This window comes from Jaculus jaculus, chromosome 6 (assembly GCF_020740685.1).
Source record: "Jaculus jaculus isolate mJacJac1 chromosome 6, mJacJac1.mat.Y.cur, whole genome shotgun sequence".
Lineage (NCBI taxonomy): Eukaryota > Metazoa > Chordata > Mammalia > Rodentia > Dipodidae > Jaculus > Jaculus jaculus.
This window is the reverse complement of record NC_059107.1, coordinates 72,220,389-72,246,008: the sequence shown is the minus strand read 5'-3', so window position 1 is coordinate 72,246,008 and position 25,620 is coordinate 72,220,389. Positions and strand designations below refer to the sequence as shown.

At 41.1% G+C, this 25,620-nt stretch overlaps 1 protein-coding gene and 1 pseudogene across 2 annotated transcripts in view; one reads left to right on the top strand and one right to left on the bottom strand.

Annotated features, from left to right (window-relative positions):
* The window catches only part of Dip2c (disco interacting protein 2 homolog C), a 470,240-nt gene that overhangs the window by 381,526 nt on the left and 63,094 nt on the right, over positions 1–25,620 (bottom strand). The gene's annotated exons all lie outside the window — the stretch shown is intronic.
* LOC101607740 lies at positions 14,655–15,548 on the top strand (annotated as a pseudogene).

Sequence of the window (25,620 nt, the reverse complement as noted above, 5' to 3'; positions counted from 1 at the left end):
TTACTTTACTTTAGGATTACTTTAGGATTTCCACAAGTAATGCTTTTCTGAGACATCTGCCAAGGTTGGTAAAGAGCTAATTCTGGCTCTGTGATCCTAGTCACACCAAGCATGCAGATTCCTCAGGGAGTTTTCTTCTTTTCCTCCCTCTCCTTCTCTCAAGAAGAGAAACACGAGCCAGGTGTGGTGGTGCACGCCTTTAATCTTAGCACTCAGGAGGCAAAGGTAGGAGGATCGCCAAGAGTTCGAGGTCACCCTGAAACTACATAGCAAATACCAGGTCAGCCTGAGCTACAGTGAGACCCTACCTAAGAAACAAAAACAAAAAGGAGAGAGGTTCCATCCATCAGTAAAGAAAACAACAAAATACTGTAATTGATGGTCCTACATGTAAGACCTATTTATTTGATGAAATCCCAAAGTGGACTTGGATTTACATTTTGTCTATCTTTTGCCATATCAAGACAGTGCTCACATAATAAATGTCATGTGTCCAGTGGGCAGCTTCTTACTCACAGAAGGAATGCTAAGTTCAGTTTAGCTCACTGACTTAAACACCTACTAAGAACTAAGGCAAGAGCTATCAGACAGTTGGTACAGATCCAAAGATAATCAATCAGATCTCAAGCAGCTTAAATGTTTATAGTGTTCTTTTCTAAAAGTACTCAAGGACTGGCAAGATGGCTCTGAAGTTAAAGATCTTTGCTTGCAAAGCCTGTCAAGCCTGGGTTCAATTCCCCAGTCCCCATGTAAAGCCAGACGCACCAAGTGGTGCATACATCTGGAGTTTGCAGCAGCATGAGGTCCTGGTATCCATTCATGTTCTCTCTCTCTCCTTCTACTTGCAAATTAATAAAAACAGTTAAAAATATACCGGGTGTGGTGGCACACGCCTTTAATCCCAGCACTCAGGAGGCAGAGGTAGGAGGATCACTGTGAGTTCGAGGCCACCCTGAGACTACAGAGTTAATTCCAGGTCAGCCTGGACCAAAGTGAAACCCTACCTCAAAAAACAAAATAAATAAATAAATATAAATAAAAAATAACAAAAGTACTCAAGATTATTCCTCAACTTATATAATACATTCACTGTATCCCAATTCTAGACCTCAAAGCATAAAAGGCAATAATTTTTCTAAATTTGAGAATATTCAATGTACCAAATGCATGTGTTAACTATCCTCAAGGAGCTTAGAGACCAGTTAAAGCACAAATATATGGAGTTAACAATTCTAGAGGGAGCTGACATTAGAGAACAAAGAGCAAGACTGACACATCAGACACCTCAGTTCAGATCACTGTCAAGGCTTTAAAAGACATGGGCATGGTAGAATGCACCTTTAATCCCAGTTATCACTAGTTTACAGTAGGAGGGTTGCCAGGAGTTCAAAGCCAACCTGGAGCTATAGCATATTCCAGTATTCCAGGTCAGCCTGGACTAGATTGAAACCCTTCCTCCAAAAAAAAAAAAAAAAGACCTAGGAAATGGTAGTGCACACCTTTAATCCCAGCATTTGGGAGGCAGATGTAAGAGGTTTGCTGTGAGATTGAGGCTACCCTGAGACTACATAGTGAATTCTAGGTCAGCCTGGGCTAGAGCTAGACCTACTGTTGCAGTCCAGTTCGCACTGCTGGTAGAAATCACCCAACCAAGAGCAGCTTCTGGGAAAAAAGAGGTTTATTTGGCTTACAGGCTTGAGGGGAAGCTCCACGTTGGCAGGGGAAAACGATGGCATGAGCAGAGGGTGGACATCACCCCCTGGCCAACATAAGATGGACCACAGCACAGAAGGGTGTGCCAAACACTGGCATGGGGAAACTGGCTATAAAGCCCATAAGTCCGCCCCCAACAATACACTCCCTCCAGGAGGCATTAATTCCCAAATATCCATCAGCTGGGAACCTAGCATTCAGAACACCTAAGTTTATGGGGGACACCTGAATCAAACCACCACATTCCGCCCCTGGCCCCCAAAAATGATATTCATACATGATGTAAAATATGATGCATTCAGTCTGACTTTAAAAGTCCCCATAGTTTTTTTTATCAATCCCAATGATGTTCATACATCCCCATAGTCCAAGATCTTTTAACTGAGCCATAATACCAAAATATAACCTCAAAAAAACCATAATGGCACAGAATAAATATTCACACTGCAAAAGATGGCATTGGGCATAGCAAAGAAACATTCAACCAATACAAGATTTAAAACAACCAGGGCAAACATCAAACTCTGTAGCTTCAAGTCCAGCAACTCTAGCCAGTGACAAATCTTTAAGTCCGATAATTATAACCAGCAACAAGTCTCTGGCATTCCAATTCTGCCCTCCAGCTAGGCTACTCACAGTCCTGGGAAACTTCATCGGGGCCGGCAGCTCCTTGGCAGCCATCTCATGGTCCCAGCATTTCCACTGGGTCTCTACTGCAAGCCACAGTTCATCTTCATGGCCCCATGTGGTCTCTATGCAGGCAACCAGGAAACCTGCTTCACACTGCCCATGGCCATTTCCAAAGCACAAGACCGTGTTGCAAACTCAATGACCCTCTTTCCAGCATTTCTTATACTCCACAATACCAGGTAGGGTGCCAATTTGTTAATCCAGGGGGGAATAAAGCAGACTTTGAAGAATAGGACACTCCTTGAGCACTCAAGTCCCCTTCAAAAGAGTCGACATTCTTTTTGTTGCCCCAGTGCAGGTCAGCTAGCCCAGTCTCAAAGGTTGTAATCTCTCAGTTGCAGCTGAATGGGCAACAGTTCACCCAAATATTTTTCTTTCTGTGCCATATCCCTCTGCACACACCAGTTCATTTCTACGCAAAGCAACCCTGCACAACTTCTCAAGACATGGGCACAAGAGCAAGCTTCTCACACAAACTGCTAGCCCAGTCCAGGCAAAGCTTTTTCTCACCCTCATAAGCCAAACCTCACAGTTCTTACTGCCTTCAGGTCTTTCAGCTCTGACCAGGATAGACCATCAAGCTGTACTTACAGCACTGCAAGGCATCTCTTAGGCCAAGGTTTCAACTCCTTCCACATTCCTCTTGAAAATCAGCTACAAAAGGCTAAAGCCACAGTCAGGTGTCTAGCAGCAATCCCACTCCTCGGTACCACTTTACTGTTGCAGTCCGGTTCGCATTGCTGGTAGAAATCACCCAACCAAGAGCAGCTTCTGGGAAAAAGAGGTTTAGTTGGCTTACAGGCTCGAGGGGAAGCTCCATGGTGGCAGGGGAAAGTGATGGCATGAGCAGAGGGTGGACATCACCCCCTGGCCAACAGAAGATGGACCACAGCAACAGGAGGATGTGCCAAACACTGGCAAGGGGAAACTGGCTATAAAGCCCATAAGTCCGCCCCCAACAATACACTCCCTCCAGGAGGCATTAATTCCCAAATATCCATCAGCTGGGAACCTAGCATTCAGAACACCTAAGTTTATGGGGGACACCTGAATCAAACCACCACACCTACCTTGAGAAAAAAAAAAAAAAGGCTTCTGGAAAACACTTATTAATATCTGATGACAGATTTCAATTGTCATCCTAACTGGATAATTATCTATCTTCCTGGCCTTTCTTCCCCTCTTCCACACGTAGGAGGTTAGCAAAACATACCCTTGGGTTTATCTGTAAGGGAGTTCCCAGACAGAATTTGATTAAAGGAGTAAGACAGGCTCTTAGGGTGGGTGGCACCACCCCATGGGATAGGATCTTGAGATGAATAAAAGGGAAAATGGAGAAAGCCAGCATTCATCTCTCCCTGCTTCCTGCCTAATATCCTACCTCCATATCTTCCCTGCCATGGTAAACTGTATCCCCTCAAACTGAGTAAAAAAATAAACCCTTCCTCCCTTGACTTGCTTCATCAGGTATTTTTTTGTGTCATGGAAATGTTTCATGACATATTACTGACAGAAAAAAAGAAGCCATTAAGACAGCAGTATTTCAGAACATAATTATGCAGATTTAAAGTACAGACTTGAGGGCTGGAGGGATTGCTAAGTGGTTAAGGTGCTTGCCTGAATAGCCAAAGGACCCAGGTTTAATTCTCAGGACCCACGTACACCAGATGCTTAAGGTAGCCTGTGCATCTAGAGTTGTTTGCAGTGGCTGGATGCCATGGCTTGCCTATTCTCTTTCTCTCTCAAATAAAAATAAAATATATAAAAAAAGATAAGTATAGACTTGAAGGGAAAACAAGACATTGGATAGGTGGATGGATGCTGTAAAAACGTATTGTTTTTAATTTGTGTCTAAAGATGTATTTTGGAAACATGTTATCTTAAAGCTTCTTGTAAAGATTGGTTTCATTGCTTCTGCTCCTTCTCAGTAACCTATAGTCTATATTGTACATTAGGGAAGTGTGGTGGTTTGATTCAGGTGTTCCCATAAACTTAAGTGTGCTGAATGCTAGGTTCCCCATAAACTTAGGTGTGCTGAATGCTAGGTTCCCAGCTGATGGATATTTTGGAATTAATGCCTCCTGAAGGGTTTTATAGCCAGTGTCCCCTTACTAATGTTTGGCATACTCTGTTGTTGCTTTTGTCCACCTTATAGAGTGATGTTCACCCTCTGCTCATGCCATTGTTTTCCCCTGCCATTATGGAGCTTCACATTGAGTCTGTAAGGCAAAATAAACCCTTTTTTCCCCAAAAGCTGCTCTTGATTGGGTGATTTCTGCCAGCAATACAAACCTGACTGCAACAGGAAGTATGGTATGTGAGTCCCAAAAACACACCCCTGCCTTCACATACCCAAGATGAAGTCAGCATCTACTCTGTCTACCCCTACAAGCCACAGGAGCCAACGAAATCATCAGTGCAAATGGCTCTCTTGAAAACTCCAAAGCACTAACATGGTACAAGGCCTGAAAAATGCTGATTTAGCTAGTCTGCTCCATTTTGAAAGTTGGTTATTTTTTTTCCCATTTAGTGTGTACCACAATCAAAAGGTACAAAGAACCAGCAAACTAAATTTTAATATAATTGGGCTGGAGAGATGGCTTAGCAGTTAAGAGCTTGCCTGTGAAGCCTAAGGACCCTAGTTCGAGGCTCAATTCCCCAGGACCCACGTTAGCCAGATGCACAAGGGGGTGCATGCATCTGGAGTTCATTTGCAGTGGCTGGAGGCCCTGGCACACCCATTCTCTCCCTCCTTCCCCCCCCTTCCTTCCCTCCCTCTTTCTGTCTCTGTCGCTCTCAAATAGATATATAAAAAATAAACAGAAAATTTTCAAAATTAATAAATAAAATAAAATAAAAATTTAATATAATTGAATTTTTAAGTATTCTCTTTATTTACTGAAGAGCAAGAAAGAAAGAGAATAAGGGTGCACCAGGGCCTCCAGCTACTGAAAATGAACTCCAGATGCCTGCATGACCTTCTCCTTCTGGCTTACGTGTGTACTAGGAAATAGAATGTAGGTCCTTAGGCTTCACAAGCACACTCCTTAACTGCTAAGCCATGTCTCCAGCCCTGTAATTGAACTTTTGTAGTGTGCACATACAAAAGGAGGGAACCTTTGAGTGACTTGGAATTCATGCCAACAAAAGCCCAGCATTCAATCCATTCCTGTCAGCAAGAATTTGAGGAAGGCAGGCCAAAACATCTCTGTGGCTCTACTACTCAAGATCCTACCAGAAATGCAATAAAGGAAGGAGAGCATACGGAATCCTTCTGTCATAGTATGACCTGGTATAAATATCTTAAGTATGCAAGTGTACACCTATGAAACTCACTCATTCTGAAAGGATTACTAACTGTGTGACAGGTACAACTAAAATGCACATCCTCAGCAAGTACCCACTGATCAGGGCAATCACATGGTACTGAGATGGAGCTATACACTCTCTGTCAAGAGAAGCCAGGTAAGGAAACACTGCATTAGGCTGGGAGAGCTGGTCCCCACGAGCAAACAAAGCCCTCCTAAAAATTCTCTGAGCTGCACAGACCAAGTGACAACTCTTTCCCTCAACCTCCACCCACTCAAGGTTTCAAAGAGCAGACTCAGCCGGGTGTGGTGGCACACAACTTTAATCCCAGCACTCGGGAGGCAGAGGTAGGAGGATCGCCATGAGTTCAAGGCCACCCTGAGACTACATAGTGAATTCCAGGTCAGCCTGGACCAGAATGAGACCTTACCTCGAAAAAAAAAAAAAAAAAGAAAAACAAAGAGCAGACTCACTTCTTATGGTAAAAAGATATCAAAGAAGATTATCATGGGTTGCATTTTTACAACATAGTCTTCTGTACTTTAGGTCCAGGTACCTGATGTCAACTATGAAAATAAAATGTCTTAAATTATAGACATTCCTTGGTGAGTTTCTGTTTATGTTAACAATAACAAAACAGCTTGAACACAACTATAACTGATGAACAACAAACCCTTTATTATCCATCCTCCAGCCCTGTGAACTACTAGGCTAGGGCTCTAGGTTGCATACCTCCTCTGCCAGTTTCAGGTAGACCAACACTGAGACCCATGACACTGGCTTCCCTACAAGGAGAGAAAAATTATGTAAAAATCTAAATGTGCCTTAAAAACAAGCAATTGATAGAGTGGGCTCCTGAATTAGGCTTGTTTGGAGGGCTCGCTCTCTGTTCTCATAGGCTCATGCTTTCAGCTCCATTATGAAGGATGACCAAGACTCTGGACTCAGCAATCTGGAACTCATTCTGAGTCCTCAGTAGCCAGCATCAGACAGGACACTATAACAGTGTCAAATATCATGCAACACAATTTCCTAATGCTGGGGAGGGGCAACATACCAGTGAGCAAAGATGAAAATAATTGGAGAACAAGAGCAAAAATTACTTCCAGCAGGGTGTGGTGGAATATGCATGTAATTTCAGCACTCAGGAAGCTAAAGGAGGAGGATAGTTTCGAGTTTGAGACCAGCATGGGCCACACAGTGAGCCCCTATCTCAAAAAAAAAAAAAAAAAAACTTATCTTTTTTAATTTTACTTCTAATTCCATATTCCATAAAGCACATGAAGCCAACAAGGCCTCATGCCCACCATCATTGTAATCTTGTTACCAAGATTCCAAACTTGTATGTTCAGCATGGTGGCACTTCAGAGGCTGAGATAAGAGGATGGCTGTGAATTTGAGGTCAGTCTGGTACTACAGGGTAAATTCAAGGTCAGCCTGGGCTATGATGGGATTGTAATATTCACCAATAAATATAGAAATCAGCTACTATAATTGTGCTGGATTATTGACTCCTTACAAATGAGGAACTCATGCTTGCAACATAAGGAGCAAAAGAGAAGAAATCCACCTGAATCTGGAGAAAATTTATCTTTTTTTAAATTTAACACTAAACCATTTTTATAAATTATAGCTTCATTACAAAAAATGGTGCCCATATACATAATCTAATATAAACTTAAAATTCATCATACATTTACTTCATTTTTTAGCTTGACCTTCTAGTGAATCTTTAGCTTCACTGATTTTGGCTTTTAAAGACTTTTAAATTCTATATATGGAGATCTACTTTACACCTAGTATTAATGCCGCTTCCCATTTTGTTATTTTGGGTACAAACCCACTTCTATACTAGCTTCCAGCAAAGGCAGATTTTGGTTGACTTTGAAAAACTTGTTTTACTTGAGGCTCCACATGCTTCATGACTTGTAACATAATGACCTGCAAATCCTACAGCAGCTATGGTCAGTCCAACTGCTACGACTGTACTGGCCATGGCTCCAGCTGTCCTCCTCCAGGGACGCAGTCACTCCAGCCCATGGCCACCAACCACAAAGCTTCACAGAAAGCAACATGGGTCTCTCTAGTTCAGCAGGGTGAAATCAAATTTATCTTCATATGATAACTTATTTGAAAGAATTGGACATTGAATGACATGGCATCAGAAAGTGATGGAATGAATCTGAAAATTAGCACTAAAGTCCCTTGAGAAAAAGCTAACAGGATTTTATTTCCTAAATTGTCTAGAGTTTTGTGATAAAAAACAGAAGTAATGAACCTGCTAAGATGTATAATAAATCACTGGACACTTCCCAAATACATGTTTAAAAGTCCAGGACTAGTATGGCCTGTTATCAGATGGGGAGATAAGGAAGGAGGATTGCATATTTAAGACCTACATAGGCTAGAGTGACTTCAAGGCCAGCCTGGACAACATAGTGAGACCCTGTCTCAAAATAAAAAGTAAAAAGAGGGCTAGGAAGATAGCTCAGTTGGTACAGTGCTTGTCTCACAAACATGAGGACCTAAGGTAGACCCAGAAACCCCACATAAAAACGCTGGTCATGGTAGCATGTGTTTGTAATCTCAATGCTGAGGAGGTGGAGACAAGAGAATCCTTGGGGCTTGCTTGGCCAAGCAGTCTGGCCTTATTGGTAAGCTTCAAGCCAATGAAAGACACTGTCAAAAACAAACAACACAGAAAAAACTGGTGACCACTAGGATGACCCAAAAGGCACCATAGTGCTAAGAAGAAGTGACAGAGGAGTGTCCAGCACTGAAACATCTCTATCACACCTTCCAAAGCTCAGGATCCATTGAGGGAGAGGTGGAAGAAAGAATGTAAGAGCCAAAGGAAGGGTAGGACTGCTTACTGTGCAATCATCCAAAGAGAAACTGGCCTTGATATCCATGACCTCGCAGTGCCTGACACTATTGTCACAAGACCCTCATAATAGGAGGAAAAGACGATGACATCAAAATAAAAGAGAGAGTAGAGGAGAGGGGAAGGGGATATGATGGAGAGTGGATTTGTAAAGGGGAAAGTGGGAGATGTGGGGGAATTATGGTTTATTGTCTGTAAGTGTGGAAATTGTCAATTAAAAAAAAAAAATAGGTAGACAAGGTTCCTGAGGAATGACAGCCAAGGTTGTCTTCTGGCCTCCACACACACACATACCCATAGACACATATACATAAACAAATGCAAATGAATTATTTAAAATTGAAAAAAAAAATCAAAGATGCTCACAGACTGAATCCCACAGTGAAGCAAAATGAAAGCGTATATTGGGAGCTGGGTAGAAGACTCACCAGTTAATGGCACTTGCTTTGTAAGCCTTCTGACCTGAGTTCAATCCCCAGCACCCATGTATGGCAGTTAACTTTCTCGCTGCAGGGATATACCACTATACCAAAAACAGCTTATGTGAGAAAGGGTTTATTTCAGTTTAAAGTTTCTGTGAGGAGTTTCATCATAGCAGGGAAAGCATGACAGACCCGAGCAGGAAGCCTGGCACATCTCCACAGCCACAAGAAGGAAACTCTAAACACCCAAGGGGGCCGGAAAAATAATAAATGTCAAGGTCATTACATAAAGCCAGATGCCTATACTCCCATTGACCTATGACAACAGGATGTGGAGCCAGGAGAATCTCAAAGATCACAGGCCAACAAGACTGGCCTTCTCAGCGGGGTGGGTGGGGGAAGAGGCAAAGACATTGTCTCAAACAAGGTAAAAAGACAGCCAACACCCTGAGGTGGTCCTCTGACCTACACACACACGTACACACCATGGCATGCATGCCACATACATGCACTTAAGCACACACATACCTACATATACACAAAAAAAATTAAAGCAAGTAAGTAAAGGTATCTATCACTACTTGAAACACCACTAGTTTTCTTGTTGGCTCTTCTTTTTGTTTAAGTAATTAAAAATACTTGTTGACAGGTAAAAATTTCACTATGGAACTACATGGCTTTCTTTGTGATGAAAGACTTTTAAATTCTATATACTTTTATAAATAGTTGTAATTATATCCCTACTTAATGTTATGTATTTTAAGCAATTGAAAGGTTAATTATAGAGATCCTGGTAATTACAAAAAGCAAAATAACATGTAAAATATCATCATGAATAATTAATTCACCTCTTTGATTTGGTTCAGACCAAGGAGGCTGTGCTAATAGGCTCTGAGCACTTTTGTTTCTGTTCATTATGGGAACAATCTTTATAAAATAAATCAAATATGTGGTAGCCCAAAACAGGAGTTCATAATAAGCATTTAACCTTGCTTTAAAAATACAAGTGAAGCCGGGCGTGGTGGCACACGCCTTTAATCCCAGCACTCAAGAGGCAGAGGTAGGAGGATCACCGTGAGTTCGAGGCCACCCTGAGAATACATAGTAAATTCCAGGTCAGCCTAAGTTAGAATGAGACCCTACCTTGAAAAACCAAAACAAACAAAAAAAAAAGTGAAAATTTTCAAATAGTGTCATGCTTACACAAATATCCCCAAAATGAAGCACAGTTTCTAACATACTTTTTGTACAGATAGCAAGTATTATGCCAAATGTACTAGTTCCTGTTTGACTGTATTATAGAGACATCCTGTTAGAGTGAAAACCTCAGGGTAGAGGCAAGCAGGAGTATGAGGAACCACAGAAGGAAGAGGGGTTCTTATCCCCAAGGAACATAACAAATCTTGTCAGAAAGTTAAACAAGAAAATAAAACTAGCAGCCACAAAATGCAGGCCAGGGTTTCCAAGTTCTCTGTCACCTCCCGAAACTGTCCTTGCACAGGCAGCTGCACGGCCAGAGACACCAAAGGCCTAGCTCTGGAGCTGCAAAACCATACAGACAGAGTCACTTCTGGGGCCAGAGTTTTCTGTTGCTGAATGCTTTACCAGGGGAAACTTCTGCTCAAACTGGGGAAGAAAGGTGCAACAGAAGGCTAAGCTTATCACTTTTCTTTGTGTATTCTGCCCAGTCCTTGTGATGGGCTCCTAAATCAATGTAAACTCAGTTCTGTTGACTCAAACAATTCAAATAACTTACTAAGGCAATTTAAATAACTTCAAATATAAAATTAGAATAACTAAAATTCCAGCAGTTTGCATAAATAATTAAAATTACAGTCACCGAGTGTGGTGGCTCATGCCTATATAATTCTAGCATTTGGCAGGCTGAGGCAGGACTGACACAAATTCCAAGAAAGCCTGGGCCACAGAGTACCAGGTCAGTCTGGACTACAGAAGGAGAGATTCTGTTTCAGAGAAAAATAAAAATAAAAACTTTAAAAAATAAACTTAGTGACTGGGGAAATAGCTCAGTGGATAAAGTGTTTGTCATGCAAAATTGAGGAATAGAGTTTGAATCACAAGAATCTACATAAACTCCAAGTAGGTGTGGCACCTCACCTGTAATCCCAGCACAGGTGAGGCAAAGACAGAGGATCCATGAGGCAAACTGGCTAGCTAGACTAGCCAAATGGGTAAACTCTGGAGTCAAGTGCAAGATAGTGCCTCATTAAATAGAGAACAATAGACAAAGACACCCAGTATCAACCTCTGGCATCTATAGGCACAGGTACCTGTATACACATACAAACACACCATAAACATACATATACATGCAAAAGAGAAAACTGAGTTAACTTAAAAAATAACTAAAATAATTTTAACCATTGACTTGATTAATCAAAATAAATAAAACAGCAAGGCATGGTGGTGCATGCCTTTAATCCCAGCACTCAAGAGGCTGAGGTCAGATGATCACTGTGAGTTTGAGGCCAGCCTGGATTTGAGTGAGAAACTGCCTCAAAAAAAAGAAAAAGAGGGCTGGAGAGATGGCTTAGCGGTTAAGCGCTTGCCTGTGAAGCCTAAGGACCCCGGTTCAAGGCTCGGTTCCCCAGGTCCACGTTAGCCAGATGCACAAGGGGGCACGTGCGTCTGGAGTTCGCTTGCAGAGGCTAGAAGCCCTGGCACGCCCATTCTCTCTCTCTCCCTCTATCTGTCTTTCTCTCTGTGTCTGTCGCTCTCAAACAAATAAATAAATAAATTTAAAAAAAAAAAAGAAAAAGAGGGCTGGAGAGATGGCTTAGCGGTTAAACACTTGCCTGTGAAGCCTAAGGACCCCAGTTCAAGTCTCGGTTCCCCAGGTCCCACGTTAGCCTGATGCACAAGGGGGCGCACTCATCTGGAGTTCGTTTGCAGTGGCTGGAAGCCCTGTCCCTCTATCTGTCTTTCTCTCTGTCTGTCACTCTCAAATAAATAAATAAAAAATGAACAAAAAATATTTTAAAAAAAGAAAAAGAAACTAAAATAATTTTTAAAGCACTCTGTTACTTTATATTTATTGCATTTCTAATCTTTTGGGGAAAAATAATACTCTTACCAAAGTGCAGTGAATATATTATGAGTATATCCTGCATTCTTCTAGTTTCCCAGACTTTTATCAGTCCCTTGGGAGATATAACATTCTCTAGTATCTCCACTGTAATTAAATCTGCATAAGATTATTTCATAGCGGGGAGTCCATGCTCACATTTGATATACAACTAACTATAAATACCAATACTGCTTAAATCTATCCCTTTTTGACAAGTAGTAACTACTAGAGTTGGGCAAGTTACCATTTAGCATCCTGAGATAGCAAAGCCCTTCATGCTTTTTTAGCAAGAGCATTCTGTAATGGATGAATCCTTGGAGGAAAGTAAAGTGCTTGGTTTGGGTTTTTTGGGTTTTTTTTTGTTTTTTGGTTTTTTGTTTTTTTTTTTTTTGGTTTTTTGAGATAGGGTCTCACTCTAGCCCAGGCTGACCTGGAATTCACTATGGAGTCTCCAGGTGGCCTTGAACTTAAAGCAATCCTCCTACCTCTGCCTCCCATGTGCTGGGATTAAAGGTGTGCGCCACCACACCCGGCGGTTTTGTTTTTTTAACTGGCTTTATATTGAGACAAATCTTTACCAAACAATCATCCAATGCAAAATATACTCTCTCCAGCTAATCTTTTAAAAATAATTAAGTTTTCAGAAAGGAATACCACTATCATGGATAGACTCTAGTTGTATTCTTAAGTCTTTAAAGTATAACTTAGCACTTTGATATTTTCAATCCATAAAAATAAAAAGTTCAGGACTTCCAGGTAAGATGGCGACATAGGAGCCACGCCAAAGCAGCCTTGGGGGTGGGGGATATAAAAGCAGAAACACAGCAAAATACATTCTTCTATCGAAAACTGAAGGTGTATAAGAAATTATCAACCACAGCAGAGAAGTAGGAGAGACCCAAAGATTCTAGAGACCACAGAAGCAGGCAGAACCGGCTCCAGCAAGTGGCGCTAGACCACGTCCAGGCTCTGCCAGAGCCACAGAAAAATCCACATAAAGGGATTTGCTACTCACACCAGCCTCCTCACAAAGTTAAGAAACCTGAAGGAGTAGACAGCAGGAACAAGCTGAGCTGCTCATGAGGAAGAAGATCCTGAGGACCACCTACACAGCTACGGTGCAACTTCAGGCACTCTCCATAGCCTCCCTTCCCCCAACAAACAGCCAGTGCCAGCAACCACCCAAGACCTGGGAAAGGGAGATCAGCTACACAGCACCCAGCATAGGCAATCTGAGCAGCAGACCCACCAACCCAGCTAGCCAAACCCAGCCCAGAGGGCAGTAAAGAGGGACCCAAATGGGTAGCAGCATAGAGACAAAGCCACCCCAAAAGGTAACAAGGCCTACTTACAACAGGTCAGTACTGGGGGGTGGGGTAATATAGACCTGAACTGGAAGTGCTAATCACACTTTTGATGCCAGGGAAGGTTATGTGTTAAATCTTCTAAATCTTCTTGAGGGTCTGCTTTGCCATTCTTAAATAAGCTAAATCTTGGGGCTGTCCTTTGTTGCTTCCAAATTTATAGTGCCTTTGTCTCTTCTGTCATTTGTGGGGGCAGGGATTCACTAGACCACAGGCTGACCTGGAACCCTTTACAGACCAGAAATCTCAGCCTCCTAGCTGACAGGGTTAAGGGTGTGGGGCCACACATAGCCTTAGGGACTTAAGACTTTGTTAGATGATCTGTTTGTTTTAATACTCACTCCTACATAAATACTCCATGCTGGTTTTGATTGAATGTATATATTGTTCAGTTTAATTTCAGAATTTGCTTGTATTTTGCTCCACCCAGCCTACTAAAATACTCACATAGTAGGCAAACCCAAAACTAGGTTCACTTTTCTGACACTCTCAGAGTCATTTAAGAGCCACATCTGGCACTTTAAGGTCCCCTCTAAAAATACTGCAGATAGTTAGAAGGCCCAAGCATCAAATTGACAGAAGATGCAAAACTCTCTACATTATAATACAAGAAACAAAAAAAAATTAAGACAATAAAATTCCACCAAAACAGATAAATCCATCAGAAATGACCTCCAGTGATACTGGTTTAGATGAAATGCCTGAGAAAGATTTCAAAGGAATGAGTATAACTATGTTCAAAGAAATCAAAGAAGAAAACAAACTCCTAACGGAAAACTCAAGAAACCAAGTAAATGAAATAAGGAGGTCAATACAAGACATGAATAAGGAAATAGAAATAATGAAGAAAAACCAATCAGAAATAGAAGAAATGAAAAACACAGTAAGTCAAATAAAAAAAAAAAAAAAAACTCTGTAGAAAGTCTCACCAACAGAATGGATGAAGGAGAGAACAGAATATCTAAATTAGAAGACTAGGTGGCAGATCTAATATAGTCTAACCAAGAGAAAGACAAGCTGCTTTACATAGAAACCCTGAGTAGGAGATTCAGGGTAGAATCTCATCTCCTTCACTTTGGTTACAAATCACTTGAAATATTTGTTAGTCAACTTTGCTTCAGTGAGATTTTTTTGATCTTCAGCTACATTTTTTAGCTTTGTGAGGAACTTTATCTTCAAAGAAAATGGCTAGCAATATTACCAACAAAACAGATCCTCGCTTTATGAATTCCCATGTATTCACTGGGAATCTCAACACTTGTGGTCAAGAAGTCTGATGTGGAGGCAATCTTCTCAAAGTATGGCAAAATTGTTGGCTGCTCTGTTCATAAGGGCTTTCTTTACCTTTGTCCAAAATGTTAATGAGAAAAACGCCCAAGATGCTGTAGCAGGAGAGGATGGGAGAATAGTTGCTTGCCAGGTTTTGGATATTAACCTGGCTGCAGAGCCAAAACTGAACCGAAGAAAAGCAGGTGTGAAATAATCTACAGGGGAGATGTACATTCCTCCTTTTACTTGGATTATGACTTCCAACGTGATTATTATGATAGGATGAACAGTTACCCATGTTCCTCCTCCCATTGTCTGTGCTGTGGTGACCTCTAAATGCCAGCGTGTATCAAGAAACACTTCAGGAAGGGACAAAAGTGGCTTTAATTCTAAGAGTGGACAGCAGGGTCTTCTCCTAAGTCTGGAAAGTTAAAAGGAGATGACCTTCAAACCATTAAGAAGGAACTTAACTAGACAAAACAAAAAGTGGATTCTACTGGAAAGCTTAGAAAAAATAGAAAAGGAACAGAACAAACAAGCAGACTTGTCCTTATCAACCCCAGTAAATGTTTAGAATGAAAAGACCAAAGAGGAGCAGACTAGCACCTCTGTGAAGAAAGATGAGACTAATGTGAAGGTGGAGTCTGAAGCAGGTGCAGATGACTCTACTGAGGAAGTAGATCTTCTAGATGATGATGATGATAAGGAAGATGGGGGAAGACCAGCTGGAATTGATCAGAGATGGTGAAAAAGAGGCTGAGGAAGGAGAGGATGATAGAGACAGTGCCAATGGAGAGGATGACTCTTAAGCACCTAGCAGACTTTAGAAATCTTACCTAGGCATTTGTCCAAGATCAAAATTACACCAGACCCACTCCCCTAGAATCTTCAGCACATTTTCCCTGTTCTTCCTTTCCTTGTCCTACCCATGTTCCTTAAGTCATACTATACTGACCAATGCCAAGTTCCATTTTTACTCCTTTGATGCTCCGAAGTAGTTGTGTTAAGTCTTACCCTGTAAGTTTTGCTTTTGATATCTCTTTATGACTTAACAATAAAAAATGTATGGTTTTTATCAACTGTCTCCAAAATACGCTCTTGTTATGCAGGGAGTACAGTTCTTCCATTCATACACATGACCCAAGTTGACCCCCCCAAATGATTCTATGAACCCACAGCTATGAATCATGAGCCTTTCCTGTGTTCAGGTAGCTGATATTACTTTGCCAGTTTTCAACCTGACAAGAAGTTCTCCATCAACATGAGACTCTATCACTAAGAAAACAACCTGCATCAGACAGAGATAATTCTCAATTCAACAAGACTGCCCTGCCCAGTTCTGTGTTCTGGGAGCTAAAGCCCACAAGGTAATTTCTACTGGGCAAATGAATCAAGGATTTGACAACCCAACTAGTTCAAATGTCTAGAGGAAATGCATCCTGAAGCATCCTTCATAAACACATTATTCATAAGACAACCAAAGCATGTTATTTGTCCCCTCTGGTTGGCAGGGGAAATCACATTTACCTACCTACAACAGTGAACATGCAGGTGTGTGGGGGGGTGCTCAAGAGGATGAAGAAGAGCAAGCTTGTGATCGTGTAACCTCTGCCCAATCCCATGTATGTATCCAGGCTGCTGACAGCTAAGCCCCTAGGCCAAGGTACAGAGATGCCCCTGATACTTACTTGGTAGTGCTGCCTGAGAGCAGAGAGTGAGGAATGTACAGAGGAAGGAAGGCTACACACTAATACATCTTAATCCAAAAAGTGCAGCTTGATACAACTTCCAGATTTATTTTCCCGCATGTTTTATTACAAAAATGTTCAAACATATTGAAAAGTTACAATGAATGCCCAAATTTTCTCCATTCAGAGCCAACTGTTTAGATTTAAATTTTCTCTCTTCCTCCTCTGCCCAGATGTATATCTCCACAGCTAGTAGGAGACAGGTGAAGCAGAGCTGTCATTAGCTGAGTAGTGAGTCCTTGGAAAGGCTTTCTAATAGAAGTGAAAAATGCAACTGCTGTGGAAAAGCATCTCCCTTAGTAATCACTAAGCTAAATACAAAATGTATTCAGGAATACAGAAATAGCAGGAAACTCTTTAAAAATATATGTGAAGAGTGACTAGGCAACTAAGATGGTAAGCTCTCAATGCATGTTTAATGAATAAATTAATTTTTTAAATGTATGAAAAGAACATGCTCCATTTTGGTAAATTCTATTTAATTTGACATCCTCACAACAGTGCTTTTTCACACTAATAGAGCTTGCTTCATTGAACTTTAAAAAAAGATAAGTAATTCTAATAGGAAACCAAAAGGCTTTACAAAGAATAAAATTATCCTGCCAATTCAGCACAGTACTAACAAGACACTGACACAAGTATATTACCTTATGCAGTTACCACTAGAACTTTACAAAGTTTGACTGTGAGTTACAAGAAAAGGGCTGATGCAGGTCCACCTCCTTTTCTTTACATCCTGTTTTGGTGATAAACTTTATGCAGTGAAATTTTTGTTTCTGACTTACAGGCATTTGGATGTTTCTAACATTTATTCTATTCATGAATGACACCAGAAAGCTGCAGGTCTCCAGGGAGTAATTAGTCAAAACCCCAAGGGCATCTTGCCTGATGGAAACAGTTGCAAGCCAAATAACACGTCTTAACCCTGTAGGTTCCAATTCTGTCTCTAGGGTTGTTCTGCAAAATAATCTTGATAAAGACCCAAGGTCAACAGAAGACATGCAGAAGACCTTTAGTGTTCATCTCACTTCTTAGAATGTCTCCAAAAGATAAATTATGAAGTCCACTTGTCTTATTCTGAATGCTCCACAATGAGTTCAGTTTAATGTGTATCTAGGCTACCACCTGTTTCCATGACAAAAGTCCGATGTCTCTAAAAATACATACATATATACATATATATATATCTGATTTATGTTATTAAATAATTCCTCTAACACAGCTAAAGTTACAGAGAAGTCTAAAATGTTTGCCTCCTAATTTAGAAGCACTTGGCCCTCAGGCTTCATTCTATGCTACAGAAGTAGCACTAGGAACTCTATGGTACAAAGTATTTTAGTGAACAGAACGCCACAGGCAACCTAGTGAGTGGTATGCATTCACTGCTGATGTTTTTCACCATAAGAAAACAAGAAATAACTATCCTGCCCTCACTTTTTCAAATAGCATTAACTGCATACTGTGTTCTCCAGCACACAGCTGACACAGTAGAATTTGATGGTACAGAAAGAATGTTGTCCTTGTTCTCAATATCAGCAGCATATGAAGGGTTTTGACAGAAGCCACCCCATAAGGCCATTTTGGCAGGTTCAGGAAATTCCTGTCCATTGTCACTGCAAACCTGCCTTGGGGTCACTTGAGTTTAATAAGGACAGGTATTTCCAACCACAGTTAATAGTGTACAATATGCTTTCTAGTCTGCTGCCTCATTCAAATGGGCAGATTGTGAGCATTCCAAGGCTGTCCTATAGCTCCTTCTGCTACTCCCCAGAGCCATGAGTACATGTACGTACCTCCAGGAAGCCACAAGCAGGTGCTTAACTTCACCAACACACAAAGCTGCCTGCACATTCTGACAGCTGGTGGGGCACACAAACACATGTTAGAAATCGAGGCTCATCAAAATAGCTGCTGCCTAACCATTAGGAGGAAATAGGTTCCACAGGGCACTACAACTCAACAGTCCAGGACCACCAGCAATGAGGACAAGCCTCCAAAACCAATCCCTTCTGCTAGTCTCACCTTGTCTCAATAAACCAAGCTCCCAGAAGAAAGCAGCCCTCCTTGAGCCTCCAAGAAGATGGCTATCACAGAGACAACCCAGATCCAAAAGGATCTGTGTGAACATATGGTGACCCCTGACCCAACATGCTAAACAGGCTATGCACATACATACAATATATGAACATACACATATAAATGTATTCAGGATACTTAACCATTTTTTTTCTGTACTGTGGCATTGCTTATTACAAGCCATGTGGCATCATTAGATGTCTTAAAGTATGGGTTTCTGTGTCTCTACCAATTTAAAAAAAAAAAAAAAAAAAGAGGAGAAATAGGTCCAAGATTATAAACAACAAATCCACAAATTACTGTTAACAGCCATAAAATCCATTGAACTTTTACAGGATTTCAAGGTTTCATTCTTCTTGCTTAGAATTAAGAGAACACACAGCTACCTGCTTTAATGGTTCTGTTCACACAGAGAATTCACTTTTAAGGAGTCTGCAGGATAAGCCATGAGTGGGATTTTATATGATTTTTTTTTTTCTGAGGTAGGGTCTCACTCTGGTCCAGGCTGACCTGGAATTCACTATGTAGTCTCAGGGTGGCCTCAAACTCACAGCAATCCTCCTACCTCTGCCTCCCAAGTGCTGGGATTAAAGGCGTGTATCACCACAGCTGGCTATATGATGTATTTTTAAAAGGAGAAATGGTCCCTGAGCTACCCATAGTTCCTGTGCAGAGCAGTGAAGAGCTGGCTCTCAAAACAGTCTGCTTCAAAGTATAGGATTCAGGTTTAGTGCCTTCTATCAGTTCCACTGTCAAGATCAGCAAATATTTATAAAATTACGTTATTTGCTACTTATAAAAGCTATTATTTAAAGTCCATAAATTGGGCTGGAAGGATGGCTTAGTAGTTAAGGCACTTGTCTGCAAAGCCAAGGGACCCAAGTTTGATTCCCCAGGACCCATGTTAGCCAGATGCACAAGGGGGCACACACATCTGGAATTTATTTTGCAGTGACTGGAAGCCCTGGCACATCCACTCATATTCCCCCTCTCTCTCTCTCTCTCTCTCTCTCTCTCTCTCTCTCTCTCTTTTTCTCTCTCTCTCTTTCTCTGTTAAATAAATAAAAATTATTTTTAATTTTTTTGTTTATTTTTATTTATTTGAGAGTGAGTGACAGAGAGAGAAAAAGGCAGTTAGAAAGAAAGAGAGAATGAGAATTTGCCAGGGCATCCAGCCACTGCAAACGAACTCCAGACATGTGCGCACCCCCTTATGCATCTGGCTAACGTGGGTCCTGGGAAATCGAGCCTCGAACCAGGGACCTTAGGCTTCACAGGCAAGCACTTAACCACTAAGCCATCTCTCCAACCCAAAATAAAATATTTTAAAAAACCATGAATTTTTATAAAATATTATTGAGTTAATGATGACTAATTTTTAAACAAAACATGTTGTCTAAATTTTCCATTACGAATACAAACTATTTTTAGCCTTGGTTGTTTCTTTTTGGGTAATTTTTTTTTAAATGAGAGAGAAAAAGAGAGAAAGAATTGGCACACCAGGGCCTCCAACCACTGCAATCAAACTCCAGACACATGTGTGTGCCACCTAGTGCAAATGTGCAACCTTGCATGCTTGTGTCACCTTGTGCATCTGACTTAAATGTGACCTGGAGAGTCGAAATGGGTCCTTAGGCTTCACAGGCAAGTGCCTTACATACCAGGCCATCTCTCCAGCCCTGGACATGATTTTTATTTATTTATTTATTTGAGAAAGAGAGAGAAAATGGGCACGCCAGGGCCTCTTGTCTCTGCAAATGAACTCCAAATGCATACACCTCTCTGTACATCTGACTTTACATGGGTACTGGGAAATTGAAGCAAGGCTAACAGACTTTCAAGCCTTTAACCACTGAGCAATCTCCTCAGCAATTTAACAATGTTTTTAAAGGCATCATACAAAATTATATATCCATCATAACAACATAATCCTACAAGAAAAACTGAACAGCAAAAACAGTAGGAAACACATCAATATATTAAAGCTGTTTACCTCATGATGGAGAGTATGGGTTGGTTTTTTTGTTTTTTTGTTTTTTTTCCTTCTATATTCCTGTACTTAACAAACATGTCACTTCTGAAATGCAAGAACAAAATGAACTTCACAGTTTAGGAAACAATGTCACACACTAGCATACAAACCTGTCTCTTGTGGATTTGACTGGTTACAATTGGGTTTCCCCACTAAAAGGATAACACATGGTATAATTATTGACAGAGACTTAATATGCATGCAGAATCAAATACTTTTTTAGAAGGTAATGTGTGAAAGCTTAATTAACATTGTTTGTGTGCTGAAAATAGCACTGGTGAGCACTTCCTGCAAGCTACTAACCCTGGCAGTTGGGAAGTATGAGAAATGAGCCTGCATTCCTATGTCCCCATCCTCCACTCAATCCATTACAGGAACCAGAACTAAGCTTAGCTGCTCCTAAAACCCCAGGATTACTTCTGACCAGCTCCTCACTGCTCCCTACTCCTCACCATCCCCACCGCCACTCCAGGTCATAATGACAGGCAGACCAGACCTTCTACCTTCATGCCATACTTCAGGGCACCCTTCCACCCAGCACTGATGGGCACTATTCCACCCCTATCTCTCTTCACTTCTATGGGTGGTAGCCTGTACTCTTCCACTATAACCTAAGAAATATGCTGCCAACGAGACAGTAAAGACAGCCAGGGGTTGAAAAGATGGCTTAGTGGTTAAGTTGTTTGCCTGCAAAGCCTAAGGACCCAGATTCGATTCCCCAGTACCAACACTAAGCCAGATGCACACATGGGCACATGCATCTGGAGTTCGTTTGCAGTGACTGGAGATCCTGGCACACCCATATTCTCCCTCCATCCCCCACCCCTCGCAAATAAATAAAGAAAAGAAAAGAGCTGAGCATGGTGGTTCATGCCTTTAATCCCAGTGCTTGGGAGGCAGAGGTAGGAGAATCACCGTGAGTTCTAGCCACTATGTAGTGAATTCCAGGTCAGCCTGAGCTACAGTGAAACCCTCCCTCCAAAAACCAAAAAGAAAGAAGAAGAAAAAATTACTTAAACTGTTCCACATAATCAGAGAACTTCTTTTATGAAGCCAGTATCACCCTAATGCCAAAATCAGACAGAGATACAATAAGAAACCTATAGTCCTATATCCCTGATGAACTTAAACACAAAGATCTTGAATAAAATCCTTGCAAACGTAATTCAACAACAAATTAAAAGCATTATCCACCTTGATCAGGTAGGCTTTATCCCAGAAACAGTGTTGGTTCAATATACAGAAATCTGTCAATGTAATACATCACATATAAGCTTAATCATAAAAACCACATGATACATGCACTTCATGATCCAAATGTTGGAGAGAATAGGCATGGATGGTTTATATCACATCATAACAAATGCTATATATAAAGCTCCTAAAGCCCAAATAATACTTAAAGGGGAAGGATTCAAGAAGTTCCTATTGAGATCAGGAACAAGACAGGAGTGTACACTCTCACCTATGCTCTTCAACATAGTACTAGAAGTCCTATCCTAAGAAATAAGACAGGAGGGCCTGGAAAGATGGCTTAGTAGTTAAGGCATTTGCCTGCTAAGCCAAAGGATCCTGGTTCGATTCTCCAGGACCCACATAAACCAAATGCACAAAGGGGAGTATGCATCTGGAGTTCATTTGCAGTGGCTAGAGGCTCTGGCATGCCCATTCTCTCCCTCTCCCCACCCCCACTTCTTTCTTCCTCCCTCTTTCTCTCTCAAATAAATAAGTAAATAAATAAAATATTTTAAAAAAAGAAGACAGGAGAAAGAAATAAAAGATACAAATAAAATACCTTGGAATAACACTAACCAAGGATGTGAAAGACTTATATAATGAAAACATAAAAATACCCAATAAAGAAATTGAAGAGGACATGAGAAGATGGAAAGACCTCCCATGCTCTTGGATAGGCAGAATTAACATTGTGAAAATGGCAATCCTACGAAAAGCAATATACAGATTTAATGCAATACCAATAAAAATTCCAGCATCATGCTTCACAGAGGTTAAAAAAAAAAAATCTCAAAATTCATATGGAACGGCAGCAGGCCTCAGATATACAAGCATATCCTCAGCAAAAGAAACACCTCTGACAGCATCACCACACATGATCTAAGGCTATACTATAAATTCATAGTAACAAAAACAGCATGGTACTGGCATAAAAACAGGATTATAGGCGAATGGAACAGAATTGAGGATCCGGACTTTAGGGTCAAGTAACTACAGCTACTTGATCTTCGACAAAGGCCCTAATAATGTACACTGGAGAAAAGACAGCATCTTCAACAAATAGTGTCGTACAAACTGGATAACCATATGCAGGAAAATGAAAGTAGACCCACACATCTCTTCATGCACAAAAATCAAGTCCATATAGATCAAAAACCTCAATGTAAGACATGAAACTCTTCTACTACTGGAAGAAAAAAAAATACGAGGAACTCTTCAAGATATAGAGCAGGGAAAGACTTCCTGGTCAAGACCCCAGTAACTCAGGAACTTTAGCAATCACTCAATCACTGGATCTTATGAAGGTGAAAAGGTCTTCACAGAAAACATACCATAAGTTTAGCCAATAGATTACCCACAGAAAGAGATAAACTTTTTGCCAGCTTCACAACTAATTGAGGACAAATTTCTAGAATCTACAAGGAACTCAAAAACTTAAACAATAAAAAAAAATCAAACAACCAATTCCAAAAGTGGGCAGAGCACTGAATATGGAATTCTCAGAAGAAGAAATACAAATGGTAAACACATACTTAAGAAAACATTCAACATCCCTAATCATCAGCGAAGTACAAATTAAAATGACTATGAGATTTCACCTTACCCACTAGGGACAGCAAACATTAAAGAATCAAATGAGGACTTCTAGTTAAGATGGTGGCTTAGGAACCATACCAAAGCAGCCTAGTGGAGAAAAAGGCAAGGAACACCCAGCAAAATCCACACTTTTACTAAAAAGTGAGGTTACTTTATCCTGCAAAGCTATCGATTCAAATAGAAAAATAGGCACATTCTACGACAAAAGCAGGCTAAAGGACTACTTGAAGACAAAACCAGTTCTACAGAAAATACTTGAAAGAATCGAGACTTCCAGTTAAAATGGCGGCATACGTAACACGCCAAAGCAGCCTACAGGGGAAAAAGACCAAAAACACTCAGCAAAATACACACTTTTACTAAAAAGTCAGGTGTATAGGAAATTAAATGGCAGAAGAGAAGTAGAAGAGATTCAGAGCATCCAGAACCAGAAAAGGCTGGCAAAAGCAGCCCCAGCAGGTCCACTGACCGCAGCACCGGCAGCACACCAGAAAGCTGCCAGGCTCGGCTCGAGCCATAGGAAAAGCCAGGTGCAGGGAGCTTCCACTCACACGGGAGTCTCCACAACTCAAGAAACATGAAGGGAGAACAGCAGTAAACAACGGAGGAGCAGATCACAAGGTAGAAGAACACATGGAACAGCGAGAGAACTAGAGCAGCTGCGGCTCCCACCCCTCCCCCACCGCCTGTGCTCAGCTCCAGCAAACAGAGCAGCAGTCCCAGAACCAGACCATGCGAATTTGAGCCTACAGTGGGACCCAAGCAGGAGCAGAGTCCAGCAGCAAAATCAGGGGCTCCAGCACTGGCAACAGTGGCCCCAGCAACAGCTGCTCCAGAGTCAGCAGCAGCAGCTTCAGCAGCAGCAGCAGTGGCTCCAGCAGTGACAGCTACAGCAGCAGCAACAGAGGCAGCAGCAGCGGTGGATCCAGCAGCAGTACCTTCAGCAGCAGCAGTGACAGACCAAGCAGCAGCAGCTTCAGCAGCAGAGATAGCAGCTCAAGCAACGGGGTGCCGTTCTGCAGGACCGCGGTTGACAAGCTCGGTTTGCCCCACAGGAAAAGCCAGTGCCCACCTCCAGAAATCAGAACAGCTCCAGAAATCAGAACAACAAAACAACCAGCAACTTGACTGAGAGGAATATGATCCAAGGTAACTGGGATTGCACCAGGGAATGGTCTCACTTGGTCACAAGCTGAATTGGATCACTCAACAGACAACAAATCTTAACCTCTTTGTTGACAGAGGATCTAGTTGTTATAATTACTACTTTTGCATAAATACTCAGTGTGGCTTTTGATTGAATGTGTATAGTGTTTAAATTTTAGAATCAACCTTTATTTTATTCCACTCAGCCTACTTGAATACTCCCATATCAGGGAAACTCAACCTCTAGGAACACCTTTGTAGATACTCTGAGAGTCTTAAGAGCCACACCTAACACCTTAAGCTCCTACCCTGAAGATATATAACATCAAATCAATTGATACTGCTAAGAATACCGAGCTAGCTAGAAAATCCAAGCATTAACTTAATCCAAGATGCAAAAATATATACATTATAACACAAGAAACACTAAAAAGCAAGACAATATAAATCCACCTAACGGTATTAATGCATCAGAAATGACCTCCAGTGAGAACGAATTAGAGGAAATGCCTGAGAAAGATTTCAAAAGAATGATTGTAAATATGTTCAAAGAAGTCAAAGAACAAATCAAAGGAATCAAAGAAGAAATCAAAGAGGAACTCAAAGGAATCAAAGAGGAAATCAAAGACGCAGGACACCAATTTCATGAAATAAAGGCGGCAATACAAGACATAAATAAGAAAATAGAAATAATAAAGAAAAACCTGTCAGAATTACTAGCAATGAAGAACACAGTTAATGAAATAAAAAAACTCTGTAGAAAAATCTCACAATTAGAATGGATAAAGGAGAGGGCAGAATATCTAAGCTAGAAGACCAGATGGCAGATCTAAAACAGGCCAACAAAGAGAAAGACAAACTTATAGAAAAGTATGAGTGGGAATTTAAATATATTTGGGACACTATGAAAAGATCAAATATAAGAAATCAGGGCATAGTAGAAGGAGAACAATTCCACTCGAAAGGCATAGTAGGCATCTTCAATAATATCATAGAAGAAAACTTCCCCCAACTTGGGAAACAGGTGCCAATACAGATACAGGAAGC